This window comes from Pygocentrus nattereri, chromosome 17 (assembly GCF_015220715.1).
Source record: "Pygocentrus nattereri isolate fPygNat1 chromosome 17, fPygNat1.pri, whole genome shotgun sequence".
Taxonomy (NCBI): Eukaryota; Metazoa; Chordata; class Actinopteri; order Characiformes; family Serrasalmidae; genus Pygocentrus; species Pygocentrus nattereri.
In genome coordinates this window covers 5,478,361-5,502,758 of record NC_051227.1, presented here as the reverse complement: position 1 = coordinate 5,502,758, position 24,398 = coordinate 5,478,361, and the positions used below count along the sequence as shown (strand labels likewise).

Below are 24,398 nucleotides of genomic sequence, written 5' to 3'. Positions count from 1 at the left end.
AGAAGAATGCTCACTCATGCCATGATTAGCTTGATTTAGCATTCTTCTCCTAACCGCATCGATGCCGCCTACATAGCCCATAATCCTGTGTGTCAGCATTAATGCAGCTAGGAGAAGAATGCTCACTCATGCTAAGTAGCTCCAGTTCACTCTAGTTAAGCTATGCTGCCACTGCTGGTTTCTAAGGTCTTTCACTTGATTTCAAAGGGACTTTTGAAACATGAACTGGCCTTTCCAGAGTCTTTTAACTGGTTTTAATGGATATGGAGAAACTAATTTCCTGTAGCACTGTCGGTCATCTGTGATATTGTTTTTTGTTCGGGGAGTGAACTGGACTCATCTGGCACCAGGCAGAGTGGTGCAGACCACCACCTCCACTGCTGGTGAACTGGTCCTGGATCCAGCTGAATCCAAAAGGACACCATGTTTCCAGTATAGAACATTTTCTTGCTGATATTAATAAGCAAGCAAAATTTATTTATATATAGCACTTTTTACAACAGATGTCACAAAGCAGCTTTACAGAACAATCAGTATTACAGACAGAAAAGAAAAGAAAAGAAAATCCGGGTCCAAGCCCCCATGAGCAAGCCAGCAGTGACGGTGGCAAGGAAAAACTCCCTAAACTTAAGTTTTTAATTATTGAACTGATGTTCTACTGGAATTCCCACTAAGACTGTCCAACTGGTTTTCAATGGAATGTACATTACAAGTACACTAGTAACAGTGTGCCACCTTTTTTTTCCACATTTCTACTGGAACATGTCTACTGGACCCAAATGGATCCAGTTTAATTTTCCTTCTACTAGAATTTCCTCAACAGGAACATCTACTCAAGGCTGTAGCCGGAACAGGGTGACCAGATTGGACCCAGTGATTTTATCGGTGTGGCAAACTGCTGGGAAAAACAGGTGTGAGGTAACATTGCAAGACAATTGTATTTGACTGGCTAACCTACCATAGCATTAGCAGGAACATGTTCTCTCAGCACTGGAGTTGACATTCAAACTGAAGTTTAGTATAAATATAATATATATATATATATATATATATATATATATATATAATCAGATCAGAGATCAGAAAGTAACAAAATACACAATCAGACATAAATAAAACACAAATACACACACACCTCAACGGTTCCCACAATTAGTGGATGGAGATTACAATATCCACAGTATAGCATCACTTAGCTATTCAGGAAAGGACATAGGAGGCTGGCCCAGGATGTCTCGAAGGCCGGAAATGTCCTTAGCCACAAAATAGTAGCATTTCCTGCTAAACACCACCAGTGCCAGCAGTGTGGCATCACTTAGGCAGACAAACATTAGAAGTTAATATATGATGGTAAACACTGGTAGTTTCTTATTTTTCATAATGTCTTCATCTTACCATTGCATAGTGTTCTTCCTATGATGTACCTCACAGAACAGCACTGCTAAAGGGCACTGAGCAAATTATTAGTCTGGTGATTCCAAAAGAATTGACAAAATTTAATTCTCATTTATGATTTTGCCTTCCAACTGCTACGGGACAGCAGGGAGGCAGACCCAAATGCAGAGAGGAAAACCCTGGAGAAAAGGTCTTAAAGGAATTTATTGAGGTGATGGAGGGTGAATTTGGTGATTGTGCACGTTGGAGTTCGCGTGGCTCAGAGCCAGACACCAATGGTGGTCTGATGAGTTACCATGGCGCCATCGGGAAGCATAGGCAAATACAGGAATAACACTTCAACGAATGGGAAAAAAGTGGTGGGAAAAGGCAAACAAAGGGGACGCTGAAAGCAGCATGCTCAAACAAAGGCTAAGATAGAAAAAGCGAAATAAAAGCTAATCAGAAAACAAAAAGACACTTCCTCTGTGATTCTGAGAGGAAGGTCAACTTTTTGTTTGGTTTGTTTGTTCTTTTTGTAATAAACATTTTGTAGGGCTTGGAGCCGTTTCTTGTTCAAGCCTTCTTAGGTTTTTAAGGAGTTTTGGGGCAATTGCTCTTTTTTTTTTTCCAGCCCTCTTTTCTTTCCTTTTCTTTTTGTATAAATACCCACCTGGGCTAAGTACCTTATCGGTCACCCCTCTACAAAGGTGTGACAAAGGGCTGCTGTTTGCCACAGTAGAGGAGACCTCAGGTGTGGCAGGTTGGGCCTAATCCACCCAAGGGCTTCTGGGAATTGGAGTTCCCTGGTGCCTTGCTCAAGTCGCTCTCTGCTGGCGGCTGGTGCTGCAAGCTGGGTCCTTACACCAATAATTCTGAAACCATGATAATTGAGATAAAACGATTACTGTGCTGCATTCTGTTTCATGGTGATGCTCTGGTTTTGTCTTTTGTTATAAATCCAGGGCAGCACCTATTAAGGAAATCCACCATTAGAAATATATGTTTTAATCCAATAAATGCATGAAGTCTGTGACTAATCATGTTAAATAATCGTGATCTCAACATTAATCAAAATAATCATGATTATGATTTTTGCCTTAATCGAACAGCCAAACCCCAATGTGTCTGGGGGCCGCGTTGACTTTTGGCCAACAAATGAGACTGAGAGTCGAAATTCTCACCACTGACTCTACGACTCTGTGTTTTCATCGTAATCAACTTGAGGGGCTTTCTGATGGAGGAGTGTGTAAAGCAGGACAGACCGTTTTACTGTGAGTTTAACTACCAGCTTTAAACAACACAGATGAATTTGGCTTCTTACTCACCAGTTTTTTATCCAAATTTCCATTCCACCTCAAATGGCACTGCAATTACATTCTTCTGCCGAAACACCACGAAGCTTAATGGTGAATCATTTAAGGGTGAAAGTCAAAGTTGAATAGGAAACTGGCAAAAGTGGAGCTGACATCATCCCTAGGAAAAGAGGAACAAGAAAACATCCCACCAGTTCCTTTTCAAAGAACTGAAGAACTATGACTGCAGTGATATTTTTTCACTGCATGACTCAGATTTTTCCCTCGACACCCATTAATGAAACAGGGCGACTGTAAGATGCATTAAACATTAGTCAGCTGTAATTGTTTATCAGGCTATCTTAATTTTCCTAGTGATTTTTTCCCCATTACACCCAGGCCTATGATGAGCTGTATGAGAGGCTGGACAGTAAAGAAGGAGTAAAGGACTTGTATTGTTTGGCTAAACAGAGAGATAGAGCTGGAAAGGATGTACAGCAGGTTAGGCTGATAAAGGATAGAGAAGGAAATGTACTAGTGAGTGAACAGAGTGTTGAGTAGATGGAAGGAGTACTTTGAAGAACTAATGAATGAGGAAAATGAGAGAGAGAGGAGGACAACGGGGGGAGAGATAGTGGATCAGGAAGTGCAGAGAATTGTTAAGGTGGAAGTGAGGGCAGCTTTAAAAAGGATGAAGATTGGAAAGGCAGTTGGTCCAGATGGAGCTGCCGGGTAGAAGGAGAAGATGTAGACCTCAGAGAAGGTTTATGGATGTAGTGAAGGTGGACATGGAGATGGTTGGTGTGAAAGTAGAGGAGGCAATGGATAGGGCAAGATGGATGCAGATGATCTGCTGTGGCGACCCCTAAAGGGAGCAGCCGAAAGAAGAAGAAGAATTCCAACGGCAGGAGTCAAGAGTCAGAGTGGACTCCAGAAAGTCGGGCATCCTTATACTAATCTGGTCATAATTCTATAAAGATTAACAAAATAATAGTGTAACTGACAGGTTACCTCCATTAGTAAATACAGTTTTACAGTGGAAAAATGGAATGTTGTCTTCTATTTTCTTTTTTGTGTGTGAAAAACATTGCACGCTTTGTTCCGTCTACTATTCCTACTCTCCACTGAACACTGTTACAACCTTTAATTACGGCAATGTTATTGTAATCCATATACAGAACAGTGTTTAACAGAAAATACTGCAATTCTCTGATTTATTTAGGAGCTTTTAAATGTTTTCCACATCCACACATAGAAATTTAAGTCGCCTCTGATACGCTGATTAGTGCAGCATCAGACCTGATTGGTTACCACCTTGATGGCAGCTACCTTCACACCATGTAGCACCTAAATCAATCAGAATATTACAGTATTTTTTTGTTACACGCTGTGCTGTATGTGGATTAGAGTAACATTATCGTAACTAGAGATTTGAACAGTAGCCATGTTTACCCTGCAGCCTGATAATCTGTTGATAATCTGACTAATAGCTCAATCGGAACAGAATAATGTATCTGAATAGTCTAATCTGATGAGGCCATTCAGAATACAGTTTCTATCCGATTGAGCAAGGTGGGTAATCCTGAAAATTATCTGTTAAGTGGAAGAATAATAACCATGTAAATGCCTGTATCTGATTACATTCCCTATCAGAAAGTTTAAGTCTAAGTTTAAGTTCTGCATGTGCGTCGTATCATAGCACAGAGAGTGTATACTGTTCAACATGGTGGAGCAGAAACTGGTCTGCAGAGGAGACGAAGTTCATGCTCTGATCTTTAAAAGACGGCGGTGGGACGGACGTCCAGCTTATGTGTCTGAGAACACGATGTCTTCCTCTCTGCCTTCTTTAATAAGGACATGTGAAGGACGTTTTCCTGAGTCTGACGTCATTTTAAAGCAATAAAAACACAAGCACTGCTCACTGCTGCTCATCTCAGTCTGACTGGACTCATGTGATGCAGATTGTCATGGTAACGTCTATGCTAAGCGTTTCTCTACACATGCACATAATTTTGGATCTGATTTTTTGTAGTGGGCATATAAAATTCTCCATCAGATCATTGAGTAGAGTGTATTCAATTAGATTGGGAGAAATCTTCGATGGAAACACAGTCAGTGTTCAGTAGAGAGTAGAATTTGTAAAGAGGAACAAAATCTGCTGTTTTTCACTTAGCTGAAAACAGGATAAAAATTTGTTAACACTATTTGATATGGCACTCCGTTTCCCTTGTGAATTCTTTTGTACCACCATTTGCTGTCCGTTTAACAACCAGTATTTGAAAAACGCGAGTGAGCCCGAATCTTCCTTTAAAAGTTTACTTCTAGACACAAAATAAACAGCACATCGGACTCGATATGGCTCGGTCAAAAAACTGTGTTGCTTCCCACGTCTCTAGCTGCCATATGACCTTAACGCACAAGCAGCAAAAAAATAAATAAATAAACAAATTCTTTAAAATATCCACATTACCAAATTATGCATTTTAGAAAATACAATTACCATGAATTCTTATTAAATTATCTTTACCATATTTTAACCATTTAACTAAATCATTACAACAAATGAACTAACCCTTAACTGGCTCTTACATACCAGGCCCCTAATTGGTTAGGCAGGAGAACTAAGCGATTATGAACTTAAAACCTTAAGAGCCAAATTACTTAAACTTCAAATGTCCTTAAAGATGAACTTGTCTTTCCTTGTTAATCTTCTAACGTCACTTCTTTCAGCAGGCACAGTTTATTTACAGGCCTTTCCAAAGTGCTGGTCCTGGTCACTCTCCGCACCGTTCCGCTGGAGTCTGGCAACGTTTCAACTATCTTCCCCATGACCCAGGAGTTGCGAGGGGAGGAACTGTTCACTAAAAGCACAACATCTCCCATCATGAAGTTTCGTCTGGGTTTCAGCCATTTCTGGCGCTCCTGAAGAAGTGGAAGATATTCACGTGTCCATCTAGACCAGAATAAATCTGCAAGATATTGAACTTGCTTCCATCTTCTTCTTGCATATGTGTCATCTTTGCAGAAGATGCCTGGTGGCATAACTGGCTGAGACTTCAGAAGCAATAAGTGATTGGGAGTTAAAGGCTCAACGTCGTTTGCATCATCTGAGACACTCGTGAGTGGCCTGCCATTGATGATATTTTCGACTTCACACATTATTGTATGAAGACACTCATCGTTCACTGCTTGCTCTTTCATTGGGGAATTAAGGATTCTTCGCGCGCTGCGGATTTGTCTTTCCCAAACTCCGCCCTGATGGGAGGCAGCTGGGCTGTTAAATATCCACTTTATTCCCTTTGGTTGCAAGGCTCTTTCTATTTTGTCATTATCCAACTGTTGGATGGCGTCCCTTAGCTCTTTTTCAGCCGCTGCAAAATTTGTGCCATTGTCTGACCTTATGATGGTGACTTGACCTCTCCTACATATAAACCGGCGAATTGCGTTAATGCAGGAGTCTGTATCAAGGCTGTCAGCAACTTCGATGTGCACGGCTCTGAGAGAGAGGCAAGTGAACATCACCCCATATCTCTTAACTGTACCCCATCCCCGTTTAACCTCAAACGGGCCGAAGTAATCAACACCGGCGTTTGTGAAAGGAGGTTGGTCTGGGAGAAGGCGATCTTCAAGTAGGTTAGCCATCCTTTGCTCACCAACTTTTCCTGTCATCCTACGGCACACTGTGCATTTATTGATGATCTTCCTAATTGCGGAATTGGCTTGTGGAATCCAATATTTGCATCTCAGTTGTGCCAACACATAATTGCGTCCACAGTGGCCTGTTCTTTGATGTATGTCTCTCATGATCAATGTGGCAACCTTGCTGTGTTTAGAAAGAATTGCTGGATGTTTGGCATTTTCTGGCATAGCAGATTTGTTAAGTCTTCCACCAACCCTTAATGTGCCATCTTGAAAAATCGGATCCAGTTTACACAGCGCACTGTTGCGATTAAGCTGTTTGCCTTTCTGCAGGACTTTGACTTCTTCTCCAAAATGCTGTCTTTGACTAAACTGTATTATTTCTGATTCAGCAGTGTCCAGATCATCCAAGGTAAGTGATGTCCTTTCTGAAGTAGCTTTAAATTTCTTCCTATGTTGCTCTAACTTTAAATTTTGCTTTCCAGGGTCCTTTTCAGCTTGTTTGATCGTTCTTAATGCCTCTTTAAGATCTTCCTTACGTTTCCACAGAGCATCCTTTACCTTTACAATCCAAGCCACTGCTCGTTTAAGCTTATTCCAATCTGAGTAGTAGCTGATCAGCTGGTTCATTGGTTCCATATTTTCCTCAACTTTGACTGTATTAACAGCGACTGAGTTTTTGACCTCCGGGTCCTTGTCAAAGCTTTCCTTCCTTCTCACAGGCTGTTCCGGCCAATCATCTTCATTCGGCAGAAAATCTGGTCCACTTATCCATGTTCCTCCTTGCATCAAGCTCTTTACAGTCAAGCCTCTGCTGGCTTGATCTGCGGGGTTTTCGTTTGTTCTGACATACTTCCATTGAGATGGCTTGGTTGCTTCTCGGATCAAGGAAATTCTGTTCGCAACAAACGTTTTGAAACGAGCAGTTTCACTGCAGATATATCTGAGCACCGTAGTGCTGTCTGTCCAAAAGACAGACTGTTGCAGTGGAACTTGAAGTTCTTGCTGCAACATCTTGTCGACCTTTACTGCGACAACTGCTGCTGTCAACTCAAGCCTAGGGATTGTGACTCTTTTGAGTGGAGCCACTCGACTTCCCTATAAGGAAAGCACAGTGTTTCTTGCCTTGTTCATTCTCTAGCAGCAGATAAGACACAGTGCCATATGCATACTCCGAGGCATCCGAAAAATGATGCAATCGTGCTGAAGTAGTGCGTCCAAACTTGGTGGGCTTTAAACATCTACTCACATGGAAATTGGTGAGGTGAGTAACATCTTTCGTCCATCTCTTCCAATCTTCAGCATGCTTTCCATCAATGTTCTCATCCCAACCAAGTTGTTCTTTACAGAGATCTGTCAACAAAAGTTTAGCAGTCAATACGACTGGGGCCAGAAAGCCAAGAGGGTCGTAGATGGAATTGATGATTGACAAAATGCCTCTTCTGGTCATCAGTTTGTCTGGCAGCTTCATGCTGTAGGTGAAAGTATCCATTTCTGTGTCCCACTGTATACCGAGCGTTCTTTCTACTGGCAGAGTATCGTGTTGTAAATCCAGGTCTTTCACTTCACTGGCTCTGTGCTCTTTAGGGATTGATAATAACACCTTTCTGCTATTGCTCATCCATTTTGTTAAGTTGAACCCTCCACTGTTGCACAAAGCTCGAAGATCATTGACTAAGATCACTGCATCATCATCTGTAGCTACACTTCTCAGGCAGTCATCTACATAGAAATTGCACAGGACCGTCTGAACAGCGTCTGGAGATGCAACGTCTTTGTGATCCTCTGCAGTTCTTCTCAGCGCGTATGACGCTACATTTGGTGAAGAAGTGGCTCCAAAGAGGTGCACGGTCATCCGGAACTCCTTCAATGGCTCATCCAATCTACCTTTGGGCCACCAAAGAAAACGGAGTAGGTCTGAATCATATTCTGGCACCTTAACTTGGTAGAACATTGACTCTATGTCTGCCGTTACTGCTACTGACTCCTCACGAAACCTCAGAAGAACACCAACCAATGTATTTGTCAGGTCAGGCCCCTGGAGCAACTCACTATTCAGACACCTATCTTGGAATGAGGATGTGCAGTCAAATACCACCCGCAACTTTTGTTTCTTCGGGTGATAGATGCCATGATGTGGTATATAAAACACCCTGTTGTCATCTCTGTTCAGTTGATGTGTTGGAACTTGGACAGCATAGCCCTTGTCAATGATGGTTTCAATGAAATCCTTGTAATCTTCAAAGAACTCGGGATTCCTCTTAAACTTCCTGAGCAAACATGCTATACGCTGTTCCGCCACACAACGGTTATTAGGCATTTGGAGCTTCTCATTCCTGAGTGGCAATCCGATGCTATAATGTCCGTTCTCAAAAACTGTTGTCTTCTCCACTGACTGCAAAAATTGTTTGTCTTCCCAAGACATTTCTTCCTTGTCGTCATAATTGCGCTCTGGAAAATCAATATAGTACTGTTGAACCAATAGCTTCTCAATCTCCATCAGAGAGATTCTGTTGACTGAGAAATGTGGTTCATTCTCTGTCTCGTTCGGATCCTTCCTTATAGGCCCGTTCACAACCCAGCCAATGGCTGTCTTCACAGCATAAGGACCTCCAGCTTGACCATTAATGATGTGCCAGGGCTCCATTGCTCTTGAACAGTTTGCTCCAATAAGTAGTCCTACATCAGCTTCTATCTCTGGCAAGCTCACTTCCTGAAGGTAAGGCCACTTCTGGATATCTGACTGTTTGGGTATGTTCCCAGCATGAACAGGTATGCTGCTATGAGTAAACACCTTGGGTAACTCAATGAACTTAGTGTCTTTCAGCCCGCACACTTCCAGGTCTGATATCACAAAACTGTTCATGAGCTTTCGTTCTCCTGGTTCGGAGGTTTTCTGTACAGAATGTTGCTGTGCTTCCTGGGTCCAGAAAAGCATATGTTTCTATATGCTTGTCACTATTCTTTGACTTGATCTTTATTGGTACTATTGACAGCACACATTCAGCTTCTCCAGCCCCCGTAAGGCCACAGGACTCTTGTGTGATGGGAACTTCAGCACAGGACAATTCTTTACCTTGAGCACCAACTTTCTTTTCTGGTGAGATAGAACCTTCATCTTTCTCTTTGTGCAGAATGTCAGGGTGCTTTAATGCACATTCTTGGCACTCTAATTTTCTTTTGCAGAATTTGCTGAGATGTCCAGGAACCAAGCATCCAAAACATAAGCCCTTTGATTTCAGAAATTCCACTCGCTCTTTATGTGGCTGACCTTTGATCTTACTGCATGAAGCAAGGGTATGAGACCGCTGGCAGTACAAACATGGTTTATCAAAGGCATTCACTGTTTTACTCACATTAGCAGGCTTGACATGTGTTTCTTGAGGTGCTTTGCTTTCAGCAGCAACATTGGTAGCGAAACTGCTTCCACGAACCTCTTTTCTTGCCAGCTGCTTTTCCCTTTGGTCCATCTTTCCAATTGTGGTTGGGCGGCTGTCTGAAATATTACCAAAAAGGGGATCCATAGCTATCTTAGCTTGGCGGTCTATGAAGTTCACCAAATCAGCAAACCTTGCTCTTCTACCTCTTCGCTCTTTGAGCTCGAAAGCTTCGGTGCGCCAACGTTCTTTCATTTTGTAAGGCAGTTTGGACAACACTGTCCGTAGGTTGGTAGGATTATCCATCTCTTCTAAAAGTTCAATGTCCTCCATAGAGTTACAACATCCAATTAAAAACATTGCGTAAGCATTTAACGCTTTCCCATCATCTAACTTCACCTGCGGCCATTTGAGTGCTTTATCAATATACGCGCCGGCAATCCGAAGCTCATTCCCATAATGCTCATGAAGTAGCCGCTTTGCCTTGCGATAACCTTTGACAGGTGTCATGTGAGCACAGCTGCGAACAAGCTCTTGAGGCTCACCATCTGTGTACTGTTCTAAGAAGTACAATTTATCTTGATCATTGTCTGTCTTATGTTCAATCGCATGCTCAAATGCCCTTATGAAGGATTTGTAATGGAGCGCGTCACCCTTGAAAACAGATATGTCCTTTGTCGGTAGCTGAGAAAGCTGCTGTTGCTTTACAAGTAGCTCAGTAATTACATTCTGCTTTTGCATGACTGTCAAGATGTCATCACCTTTGTTATTCTGAGCTATATGACTTTGATTGGAGACTGGTTGTGGCCTTTGTGGTATTTGTGAGTGCTGCACTTGAACTGGTACACGAACATTCACATTAGCTTGTTGCGGTAGCATCATGCCATTTATTTCCTTCTTCACTTTCCCACTTAGTGATTTCCGCACTGACGCATAACTACTCGAACCATCTTCAGACCTCTCAAATTCTTTAAGCACTTTTAGTTTTGCTTGGCTTTCTGCTAATGCAGTCTCCAACTCCAACCCTTCTTTTTCAGCTTTAATTCTAGCTGCTTCTAACTCAAACTGCTGCTTAATCCTAGCTGCTTCAAATTCAAGCTCTTGCTTTTTCTTCAGTGCAGCAGCACGTTCCAGCAGTGCTGCATGTTCTGCTTCCTGTTTTGCACGTGTGGACGATACACATGAAGTACTTGATGCGCCACTTACATTAGATCCACATGAACGTTCCTCTGCAGCACTGTGGACTGTGAAACACTGTCACTTGGTAAAACAGCCTCTTGTTGTTCATCTATCACATTATGTTCTTCTAGCTGCATGGTTTCCTTCACTGTGGATTCGTGCTCATCTGCAACCCATCTTTTAGTCGTTTTCATAAAGTCTTTGATTAATGCCATTTTAGATTCAAACCAATTATCATGGTCAAGCATTTTTTCATCTTCAGACAACAGATTGCCAACTTCATTGTTGAGACCTTTGAACTCATTTAGAGACCGTGCAAAATCACTTTCCATCATATCTTTCACATTTTTTACATTTTGAGCTTCACTCTTCATTGCCTCTATCTCTTTCATTTGTCTTGTTATAGTTCCCAAAGTTCGTCTCCTCGATGCTATGAGCCTTTGCAATCTCTCCTGTAAACCCTTCTCAGTTAGCCTGTGTGATCTTCCCTGCTCTACTCTATCCTCGTCACGTCTCATTTCCTCTTCGTCAGCCATCTTAAAAAATCGCAGAGTTAATTCTCACGTTGCGTGCACAAAGTTTAAAGCACTTACTTCAAAGTTGCCTTTCTTCACGAACCGAGTGCAAACAACCTTTCCGAAATAAAAAAAAACTCCACATTGACCGAATCCAATCTTGCTATTCACGTGTCTGTTCTCACAGGGCAGAGATAGATTCTCACAGGGCAGAGGCTCAGCTCGCTACCTCGAACTACCTTCGTTTTCGTCCAAACGTGTGAACCATATTCATGCATGCGTATCGCGTCCTTTCTTCACAATGTTTAAAGATAAAGAAAGCTTTTCGATACCTTTTCCTGGAGAACGCTTCAGAGAATTACCCGTTTGTTATTGACTTCTCAGGGCGAGCTCCTTTTTTGCTTGAACCGCGTTATTCAGGTAATCCAGCGAGGCTCCGTTAAGCTAGTTTTTTGACTTATGATATGGCACACCGTTTCCCTTGTGAATTCTTTTGTACCACCATTTGCTGTCCGTTTAACAACCAGTATTTGAAAAACGCGAGTGAGCCCGAATCTTCCTTTAAAAGTTTACTTGTAGACACAAAATAAACAGTACATCGGACTCGATATGGCTCGGTCAAAAAACTGTGTTGCTTCCCACGTCTCTAGCTGCCATATGACCTTAACGCACAAGCAGCAAAAAATAAATAAATAAACAAATTCTTTAAAATATCCACATTACCAAATTATGCATTTTAGAAAATACAATTACCATGAATTCTTATTAAATTATCTTTACCATATTTTAACCATTTAACTAAATCATTACAACAAATGAACTAACCCTTAACTGGCTCTTACACTATTATTTTGCTAATCTTAATAGAATTATGACTAAAATAGTGATGCCTGACTCCAGGGTTTCTGGAGTCGACTCCGACTCTTGACTCCTGCCTTGGAAATGTTGGAGTCGATTCATCAACAGCTCCAAGCTGGTGACAGAATTTCCCCATTTTTAAGTTGTTACAGATTCTAGTGATTTGATGAAAATTCATAATTACACCAGGTAAAATCAGATAGCCTGACAAACGATTACAGCTGACTAATGTTTAGCACATCTTACAGCCGTCCTGTTTCATGTAATGAGGGTCGAGGGGGAAAATCTGAGTCATGTAGTGAGAAAATCATCACTGCAGTCATAGTTCTTCAGTTCGCTCCACTTTCACCAGCTTCCTATTCGACATTGACTTTCCATGTTAAATGATTCACCATTAACCTTCATGGTGCACCGGCAGAAGAATGTAACTGCAGTACCATTTAAGGTGGAATGGATATTTGAACATGATGTTGGCAAATAAGAAGCCAAATTCATCAAATGAACACAGCAGCTACTGTGTTCATTTTGTCACTATCTGTTTTTGGGTCTTTCTACAGAAACGTCCACTTTTCCATCTATCCATTGGGGTCACTGGTGTTACCGAGTGTCATTGGTGTTATACGTAAGAAAGGTAAGACCAGAGACATTTTTAATGAAAAATGCATTTTTCAAAATAACTGCTGCAGAGCATCAAACCACATGTTGTCAGTCATGTTGTCAAGCTTCATATGAAATCATGAGCTGAATGAGAACATTTCTGATAACTAAAAGACACAGTGGACTCACCATGAGCTTTTCTTCATAGATCCTCAGAAAGCAAGTAAAAAAAAAAGTGATGTCATCAGTGTGATTTTTATTTCATTTTTTGTTACGCAGTAACACCCGTGACATGACTCCTTGACTTAACTTTCATTATGTATGGGAACACTTAAACAACACAATATAACTCCAAGTAAATCAAACTTCTGTGAAATCAAACTGTCCACTTAGGAAGCAACACTGACAATCAATTTCACAGCTGTTGTGCAAATGGAACAGACAACAGGTGGAAATTATTGGCAATTAGCAAGACACACTCAATAAAGGAGTGGTTCTGCAGGTGGGGACCACAGACCACTTCTCAGTACCTTTCTGCTTTCTGGCTGATGTTTTGGTCACTTTTGAATGCTGGTGGTGCTTTCACACTCGTGGTAGCAGGAGACGGACTCTACAACCCACACAAGTGGCTCAGGTAGTGCAGCTCATCCAGGATGGCACATCAATGCGAGCTGTGGCAAGAAGGTTTGCTGTGTCTGTCAGCGTAGTGTCTAGACTCTAGAGGCTGGAGTCGCTACCAGGAGACAGGCCAGTACACCAGGAGACATGGAGGAGGCCGTAGGAGGGCAACAACCCAGCAGCAGGACCACTACCTCTGCCTTTGTGCAAGGAGGAACAGGAGGAGCACTGCCAGAGCCCTGCAAAATGACCTCCAGCAGGCCACAAATGTGCATGTGTCTGCACAAACAGTTAGAAACCAACTCCATGAGGATGGTATGAGGGCCCGACGTCCACAGATGGGGGTTGTGCTCACAGCCCAACACCGTGCAGGACGCTTGGCATTTGCCAGAGAACACCAGGATTGGCAAATTCACCACTGGTGCCCTGTGCTCTTCAAAGATGAAAGCAGGTTCACACTGAGCACATGTGACAGACGTGACAGAGTCTGGAGACGCCGTGGAGAGCGATCTGCTGCCTGCAACATCCTTCAGCATGACCGGTTTGGCAGTGGGTCAGTAATGGTGTGGGGTGGCATTTCTTTGGAGGGCCGCACAGCCCTCTATGTGCTCGCCAGAGGTAGCCTGACTGCCATTAGGTATAGGTTATTGTAGTTACAATAGCAGAAAAACATGTTTTTACCTTTAAAATATGTCACTTGCCCTTTATATGTGGCGATGGGGACGAGCACTTCTATAGTGCTTGGAATTCTAGATAGTGCTGTGTCCACCCACGCTATTAGACACTCCTACTTTGTCGGCCCACCTTGTAGATGTAAAGTCAGAGACGACAGCTCATCTGCTGCTGCACAGTTTGTGTTGGTCGTCCTCTAGTCCTTCATCAGTGGTCACAGGATGCTGCCCACAGGACGCTGTTGGCTGGATATTTTTGGTTGGTGGACTACTCTCAGTTTAAAAACTCCAGCAGCACTGCTGTGTCTGATCCACTCAGACCAGCGTAACATACATTAACACACCACCACCATGTCAGTGTTATTGCAGTGCTGAGAATGACCCACCATCCAAATAGTACCTGCTCTGTGAGGGTCCATGGGGGTCCTGACCACTGAAGAACAGGGTAACAAAGTATCAGGGAAAGAGATGGACTACAGTCTGTAACTGTAGAACTACAAAGTGAAACTATAGGGTAAGTGGAGCTGATAAAATGGACAATGAGTGTAGAAACAAGGAGGTGGTTATGCTATGCCTGATCAGTGTGTGTACATATAGTACATACAGTACTGTGCAAAAGTTTTAGGCACCTAAGCAAATGTTTAAACGTTTACCTCAGCAGTGCGTTTATCACAATATACATTAGAATAAAGTCACATTCATAATTATAAACATAAAAACAAGAACAAGTAACAAGAATTACTTGGGTCCATATTTTTCCTTGACACCTTCACAGCCGCCACAGAGACTCGTTAATATCATCAATGACATCATGAGCTCAATTTACTGAAGCACTGATTGGTCAAACCAGGAGCTGCTTTTTAACTACATATAATACTGGGCTTCCTCGAGGAGAGGCTTGGAAATGGTTAAACAAACACACACACACACACACACACACACACACACACACACACACATATATATATATATATATATATATATATATATATATATATATATATATATATAATTAATATTCTATACATTTTGTCTATTCAAATATTTCACTTTTCTCAGCAAATAAACACAAACTACACAAGTAAAAAATATATATATATATATACACGTCAGGAGGTCAGCAGTAGAAATTAAAATGTCTGAGGGGGTTCAGGATTGTAAAAACTTTGAAAATCACTATCCTGTTGTAACCTAGCAACAACATGCTGCTATTAGAAAACAAGTAACAGCCACAGTCAGTTTGAGGCAGAATATTTTGAAAAAGTAGTGATGGCTGAAGACTGAATACACCGCCCTAAACGCATCCAGCAACATATTCCATTTTAATACATAGAAAAGGTAACAAATTCAGTACATTTCTACTATTCATACATTTAGAATATATTTAGAATACATTTCCTGCTAGAAAAACTAGCATAAATCAGCATATGTTGTGTTTTGATGCTAGTATGCTGGTCAACCAGTATGACCATGCTGGGTGACCAGCTAAACTAGCACAAGACCTGCATAAACCAGATTACATATGCAAGCATATCAGTAGCAAAAGTAAAATGTAATGTCAAATTTGTATGTTTGTATTTATATTTCTCAGTTATGAACAATTGGACATCAAATTTAGGAAGATTCTAATTCAGAACTGCAATTTACTTTGCTATTTGTTATACTGGTACAGACAATAATTTACACTGAGAATTAGATGCTCTAGGAGTAGCCTTATTTAAATTAAAATGTATTTGCCCAGGTGCATATTTATGCTTCATGTGTTTTTGCAACATTGGTGTCAGAATGATGATTAAAATCACCTTGTATAAATCTGCACTCTTTAATAATGCATCCAAAATTGCTATTAACAAAGAGAACAAGCCAGAAAGAGAGGAAAATTCAGATGGAAAATGTGTGGTAATTTTAAAAATGCATTTTGATTTTCATAAACTTCCATCTGTCAATCGTTCCATCAAGGCGGGGCCAAAGTTAAATGTAAAGCTTGATAAAGCTTAGATGAATGCTGAACAAACACAGCAGGGCAGTATCACAGCATAATTATTCAGACTGGCTCCAGTAGAGGGCGCCAAGAACAAAAACTTTGATTTAATGTCATGTATATGTCTGCTGTCAGAACAAAAGCTCGTATCTCTAAAATGGTAACTTTACATGAGAAGGAAAAAACATACTTTCCTTTTAATGTGAATCAGTGGAACCAGAATTTTTTCCAAGTCATTCTGAGCCATTTCTATTAGTCCATTAATCATAAAATTCATGCACAACGTAAAGAGCTACAGGGATTTTCAAATTATGTCAAAAACTAAAAAATGACAAAAATAGAGATATAAGGTTTTGTTCCAACAGCAGCGAAATGTATAATAGACCTGTTATTTATTTGATTAGTGGTTTATCAGTGTGTTCTGAGTTTGGGTTTAATTCAATAAACCAAACGTTGATCAAAAACCTGCTAAGTAACATTAATAGAGGCCACAAGTTCATGGTCCTCCTGTTTTTTCCCGAATAAACAACCACCATGAACATTTCTTCAGTCATTTTTTTAATCATCTACTGAAACGTGTGTTCATGTATATAAACAGAACAAACCATTTCAATGTGCAAATACACGTCAGACATGTTTCACAATGATGACCGGGTCAAGAGTAAAAACACACACAGTCTAACCTCTAAGGAGTAGATAGTAAGGCAGAGTATAGTATATAGGGGGATACGTGTGCAAGCCTATAACCGGCTCTATATGAAGTTGGTCAGATGAACATTAAGGTTCTAGTGATGGTGCGCGGGTTCAGTGAGTGTCGTGTGGTCATTATGCATCATATGTGTGTGAAACTTTACACAATGTGGGGACTTTAGGCCGGACAACTTCTGAGATGAAAAGAAAAAAGGAAAAAAGTAGCGCTCAGTAGCGCCACCGTGTGAAATTATTCATAATACATGGGTGATAAATTCAATATGATATATATATAAATCCAAGCATTTGTGTTTTTGTGAGATTTAAATGCCTTTTTTTTTTTAAATGTCACTTGTGATTTCTCTCTCTCTCTTTAGTTTCTCTCGTCAGACCATTTTTCCCTTAAAGGGGCACAAAATTGAAAATTATTGCTTCATTTTGGAAATTCAAACAGCTTTCTACGGGATACTGGAATGAGAACAAGGAAATATAAGACACTGTTGGCCTGCTGCCTTCGTAACACAAGAAATTAAAAAATAAAAATGTTCTACTGCTGGAAATCTCTTTCAGCTAACTGGAATGACTGTTTTTTTTTTTGACTATAAAAGGCTCATTTTAGATCTTTCCAAATTTTTTCTTGGTCCATTCAAAGGCAACTTATGAACCAAGTTAGTCCACTCCCATCATCCCTGCACAGCCAGTGATAACGGACATGTCTTTTTTGCCAAATGTGTCCAAAAATAAGTTCAACATTTGAAAGCTTTCAGTCTTGCTAGCTGCGGTTGCCAAGGTTAGCGTTGGTGTGGGCAGTGGACGCTAACAACACGCTAGATCCCCACCAGGCAGCCAGGTCTGCAGTGTTAGCTTCAGCGTTGGTAAAGAGAATGGAAGCTAACAGTGTATCAACACTGCTAATGAGTCAAATTAGATTCAGTACTGGTACCAACAGTGGACGCTAACAGCTTGGTCAGCGAAGTTAGCTAGCCCTGCTAGAAAAACCAGCATAGCTGGTCAGCAACAAAACCAGCTAAGGTTGTGTTTCAGATACAGGTATGCTGGTCAACCAGCAAAACCGTGCTAGATGACCAGCTAAACCATCATAGACCAGCATGGACTGGCTGGACTGAGCTGTTTTCCCAGCAGGATTATGTTAGTTTCAGTATTGGCATGGGTTCAAGTTGGTAGGCCAGGTCGAAACTGTTAGCCAGACAGCTTCTTACCAATTATTTTAGTACTGGTAAGAAGAGTGGATGCTAACAGTAGATCAACATCGCTAGTCGGCCAAGCTAACTGTGTTAGCTTTAGTATTGGTATAGGCAGTAACAGCTAACAACATGCTAGATCAATACTAAGTCAGCAATGTTAGCCTCAGTCTTGGTATGGAGAGCGGAAGCTAACAGTAGATCAACATTGCTAGTCTGCCAGGTTAGCTATGCTAGCTTAAGTATGGGCAGGAATCAAGGCTGGTGGGCTACATCAAATTTGTTAGCCAAGATAGTTATATTAGCTTCAGTACTGTCGAGATGAGTAAATAGCAGTAGATCAACATCATTTGGCAGACAAGTTAGCCAGCGCTATTTGGTTAAGTTAGCTATGTTAGCTTCAGTATTGGTATAGGCAGTAACAGCTAACAGCATGCTAAATCAACAATTTTACTCTGCCAAGTCAGCAATGTTAGCATCAGTCTTGGTATGGAGAGTGGAAGCTAGCCATAGATCAGCATCACTAATCTGGCAGGTTAGCTATGCTAGCTTAAGTATGGGCAGGAATCAAGGCTGGTGGGCTACATCAAATTTGTTAGCCAAGATAGTTACATTAGCTTCAGTACTGGTAGGAAGAGTGGATCGATGTCACTTGGCAGCCAAGTTAGCTAGCGCTAATCAGCCAAGTTAGCTATGTTAGCTTCAGTATTGGTATGGGCAGTGGAAGCTTTCAGTCAACTAGAACACGATAAGTCAGCCACGTTAGTTATGCTAGCTGTGTTAGCTACCTAAAGGCATGACAGTTGCATGGTTTCTGAGTACAAATGTCTAAATATATGACTCCCAGCAGTCAACAGTCTTCTGGACTTTCCCTCAGCTTTACAGTAAAGCTACGTAGCTGTTGTTTTCTCATTAATAGTGTAAGCAACCTTCTTCTCAAAAAATAGCATTTTGGAGATGGTTATGGTGGCAATTATTTTGTTCTTGTTATGACGGTGATGATAAATATAAATAAAAACAAATATAAATAAATAGTAACTGTTGCAACAATCTCCAAAAAGGGTCATTTTATAACAATTATGAAATCTGATTTAATTCCAAATCATTTTGGATCCCCCCACGACCCTGATGGAGAAGCGGCTTAGATAATGGATGGATGGATGGATGGATCATTTTGGATCCTTTAACTGGTCCATTTGTCATGAAATGTGAAGCACAGATGATGTTTTTATATGGAGACCCAACGAGTCCCAGCACAGGTCCACTCATGCCCCTAGTATGGAAACATGAGTTATGCTTTTAAAAATCATGGGGTAAAATCTCCCTGACAGAAGTTACATAAAGCCCAAGAGGCCTCAGCGTCCTCTGGCCCAGGCGAGGAGACGTCACCGTCCTTCAACGTCCCATGTGAGACTCAAGCCAGCGCACTTTCCACTCACTGAATGTAACGATTGCTACGAAATGTGTACACACCAACCCAAACAACTGGAATGGACTTCTTACCCTGTGTCAATTGCAAACAACCAAAACAGCAGGCCTATACCCTGATATCACATTTTGACACAATATCTAAAAAACATGGTTCTTCAAGTGACCCTTAATCCCACAACAGTGAAATTTCACCTCCGCAGTATAACCCATCCGTGCAGTGAAACACTACATACACACTAGTGAACACAGACACACACACACACTAGGGGGCAGTGAGCACACTTGCCCGGAGCGGTCGGCAGCCCTATCTGCAGCGCCCGGGGCGCAGTTGGGGGTTAGGTGTCTTGCTCAAGGACTCTTCAGTCACATTCTGTCAGCTCAGCAGATCGAACCGGCGACCTTCTGGTCACAAGGCTGGCTCCCTAACCTCCAGCCATTGACTGCCCCCATTTAGTCAAGAAAATGGTTCTATGTAGACCCAGGAAGGGTCAAAGAACCCTTTGCATGATAAAAGGCTTCTTTGCATCGTGAAAGGGTTCTTTAGATTGATGGAGAATGTACTGATGGCATGCAGCCGTCCTCTGGGCCTGGATGATGGCCGAACTGACAAACCGAAAACGGTTCCACTACTGTTACAAGCCAAAGAACCATTTTTTAGTACCATACAGAACCCATTTTGCTAAGACTTTAGGTTGGAACTCTGCAGCTCAATAAATAAAAGGCAACACAATAAATTAATGAACGACTATAACAGGGAAAAAGGCACAGAACCGATATTTCAATGAGCGCCATCTAGAGTCCAATATTCAGTCCTGTGCTCAAGAAGCTGCCCCACAATATGAATTTACAAGCTATATTTTGATATAAAATACAGCGATATGGACATATAATTTTGCTATCTAGGAATAATGGACTGCTATACCTGTAAGCGTCAGTTACAATGGGCTGAAATAAAATGTTCTATCAGCGGAGGATTAAAGAAAATGATATCACTAAACTCCTGAAGAGGCCCTGACTTTTGCTGGTTTGAACATTCTGCCCCAACAAAGCCTCTATTTTAGGCCCGATTGTGACCGGAGAGAGAGAAATCATCACCTCAGTTAATCATTTTCCAATGTTAACACCTCAGGCAACGAGGTTTTACACACTTCAGAACATTAGACCCTGGACCCAGAACCTATAGCAGTAGCTCTGTCTTGAAACGTCCTGCCTAACAGCGTTTGTGAATAATTTATCGGCCGTGTCTGGCTTTTAATTAAGCACATTTATTTAGGCCAGTGGTCACCAACCCTCCTCCTGGAGACCTACCAGCCTGCAGAGCTCAATTCAGGCCTAACCAATCCAGCTAAGGTGCTTCTGAAGTGATTGAATAGGTAGATTTGCTGATTGGTATTCAAACCGAACTCTGAAAGGAATAGTGGCCAAAACTGCACCTCTTCAGCGTCCGAAACCACAACCTACTACTATACAGTGCGCACTTCTTTGGGATCCCGACTTTGTGTTCTAAACGTAGCAGATTTCGCAGTTTTGTTCAGAAACAGCGGTAATAGTGCACAAACCATGTACACAACAGGTCAAGATGGTTGTGGTCGTGGTTGGATAGTGTAGTGGGTAACACCTCTGCCGTCTACACTGTAAACTGGGGTTCAATCCCCCACCAGGGTAAGCACCCTACAATATACCAATAAGAGTCCTTGGGCAAGACTCCTAACACCACCTTGGCCTACCCGTGTAAAAATGATCAGAGTGTCTGCCAAATGCCATAAATGTAAAAATATAACCCATGATGCCTTAATGTTTGAAGACTTGGGCTCTGTATGCAACTCCACAGATCTCTTCTGGTCCACAAAGAAGCAATTAGCGTATCGCTGCTGTCGGGACAAAACCTTGTATCTCCATTTTTGACATTTTTCAGTTTTTGACATAATTTGAAATTACCCCTCACCCTATACATGGTGTGTAAATTTCATGATGAATGGATCAAAAGAAACGGCCCAAAATTACATGGAAAAAATTCTGGTTCCATTGACTTGCATTAAAAGTAAAGTAGGTTTTTTCCTTCTCCTGTAAAGTTACCATTTTGGAGATACAAGTTTTTGATCCAACAACAGCGATATGCTACTTTTACCTAGTTTGCTAATCACCTTGTAAAATGCATTAAGTTGCCACGGCCAACATGCTAAGCTAACAGCACTGTTTTTCTCTAAAGTAATTCAATAATAAAGCCAATATTTGGTCAATTTTAAATCCTTAAACAGGTCCGATTAGCTAAAATGTCAGTGACGATGGTGTTTATGAGGAATGTGACTATTATTAGCAAATAACGAGGAAGCTATGTGCTGTACGCAGTTGGCTTAGCTGTACTAGCTTTTCGTCACTGAAATTAGCAAAAGAAAGTAAATCCGTTCAAAAGTGCATTCGTAGTTAGGAAAGTGCTAATCGCTAATTTCAGCAAGCAAACATGATAGACTGCATCATATGCAGTCAGTCAGAGGACTGTAGCAGTTGGCAGAGCTACCTTTATAAGGTTTATTTTAGGTGTTAGCCAGCGTGCTAAGTGCTAGGTTAGGTTAGCTACTTACTGCTAAGCACTGCTGACCACTCCAGCCACCAAACTGCAACCCAACACACTAGTTACCTACAGTTTTTACCTCAAACGGCACTTTGCTCATGATTATATGACTATCTGATATAATTATGTTCACTTTTGTGCTTTGTTGTTTTTGTTTAGCGAGTTTGCTAGCTTGCTAACTGCCCCAAAAATCTGTTTATTTTTCATCACCGATCTTTTGGCCCAATCTTTTTGTGTCCTTGGGATCTCAGGTAAACACTCAAAGAACCGTTTGATTCTATAAATGTTTTTTAAAGAATATTTTTTAAAATGTAAAAGCACCAAATGGGTTCTGTGATTGTTGCAAGTAATAGAACCCTATTCTGCTACTTAGAAAAGCATATTAGAGTGCGTATTAGTGCAATACTGATTCTACAACCAAGCGCACAGCAAGTACTGTGGGGTTTCAAACACATTGTTGGTGACCACTGGCTCAGACTGACAACTGCGATTGATTTATTGACCAGTTGGCCAGCTTAGCAACAAATGGTGCCATTTGAACGTCAGAGTCACTGATTATCTGTCCAAAGTATTAACACAGGTTTATCAGCGTCGCCCTGGAACTGCAAAACAGCCCCGCTTAATCCACTCATACATCACACTTATAGAGAACTCTATAGGAGAACATGGAAGGCGGCACAGTGCACACATCCACACAGACCTGTCAGACTTCATGAGAAGAAAATAGTGGGATATAAACACGAATCTGGAACCAGATTCACCAAAGCTTTCCATAAGTCACCCAAACTAAACGCAGAGTTCCTTATTTGCTAGAATCCAGGTATCTTAATTAGCGAGCCGGCTAACTTAGACTTAGCCTTATTAGACCAACACAGATATGCTAATAAGCTGTTCTCAAATTCTTGAATATTTTCTTAAGATAGTCAATCAAAGCTACGGCGAGGCTACTGTAGGACGAATAAAAGATTAAAGAGCATATCTTATCAAGAACAGCACTAGCTTTTAAGCTCTGAATGATAGCATTAGCTTAAAAGTCTGACCATTCATGCTAATACTGACTAAAAGCTGGAGATCCACTGAAGCGTGCGTGAAACACACATTCTCTGCTCTATTCACTCTATTCACTCTCCAGTGTCCATTTTTCAGCTTTACAGGCGTAAGCTTTCAGTCTAAGACTAGCGTGAAGCTAAAAACATTTAAGCCCTCGCTCTTAAATCTGACAGAAGAGGAGATGAGGAAATGCTAAAACTAAAACTAAAACAAACTAAAGTCCGCAGGTTAGCATCTTTAGTTTATCAGGCTAACTGGCAGCTTTCATTTATTGTTAGCCACGTTCGCGTTTTCACTGGAGCCTGAATTTCTGAGGGCTTCGCTTCATGAATCCGGCCCCCAGGTGTGTCGCTGCGATATCAAAACGTCGTAACTTTAACGTTTTATTTTTTATACCATTTTTTAAAACACCAGCTGCCAAACATATCATGATTGACGGACCCACAGAAGAAGGCCCAAAATGATATAAAGTGTCATCACAATAGTTCACATCAGAGTTAAAACCGGTTTTCCTCTGTAACGTTAGCACTTCGGACGTACGAAGTTTTGGTACAACAGCGAGTTTGAACTGGAGCCCACTTTAGCTTTGGGAGCTCTGAACTCCACATTGGGGGGGGGGGGGGCAATTTTGGAGACCACTGGCTTTTATATTTATCGGTGCCTATATGATTAACGCTTTACACGGAACAGCACGAAAAGCACGGATGGTTATGCGAAGATTGTCGGCGGTGAAGCGGCTCGTTAGCGCCGCGGATCTGCATAGCGCTGATGGCGGGTGGGGTGGGGTGGCACCGAAAGTGCCGTCAGAGTAAAGCTATCACTACGCCCACCAATCAGCGGCGTCAGGGAACAGTTACAGTCTCAAAAAAAACAGCCCACAGTGCAGGAGGCGCACGAACACGTGGAAGTGTCGGAAAAACACTGTAAAAGGTTGAGCAGTAGTGATTTAACCGTGCACACGTGCAGTAAAACCACAGCTATTAAAGGGGAATTCAGACGATATTCCAAACCGTCGGGATGTGAACAAAGTCCGTCAGAGTGGCTTCCACGACAAGAAGCTTACTGAATCGGATTTATTTACAGTGGTGGTGATGGGAACCAGACGTCTGCTGCCCGACACGCTTTGTTCGTATAACGGGACTGTTTTTATTTTAAAAAGTCTATGGAAAAAATAACAAGTCTTCGTTCATCCAAGTTACTTTGAGGCTATCGTAAGACTAATAAACGTTTTTATCGGAATAACATCAGCTGAAAGGTCTGGCCACTCGCACTAATAGCGCTAACAACAAACCAAAGCTAGAGATCCGCTAAAGCTAGCATTGCGCACTTCAGAAAGATGGTTCTTCAAG

At 41.5% G+C, this 24,398-nt stretch overlaps 1 protein-coding gene across 1 annotated transcript in view; it reads right to left on the bottom strand.

Moving 5' to 3' along the window:
- Window positions 1–22,471: 22,471 nt before the first annotated feature.
- The window catches only part of LOC108411127 (E3 ubiquitin-protein ligase RNF186), a 3,841-nt gene continuing 1,914 nt past the window's right edge, over window positions 22,472–24,398 (bottom strand). Inside the window, exon 1 of the mRNA XM_017682530.2 lies at window positions 22,472–24,398. This exon is cut by the window's right edge and continues 1,914 nt beyond it. The gene's annotated coding sequence lies outside the window, so the exon portion shown is untranslated.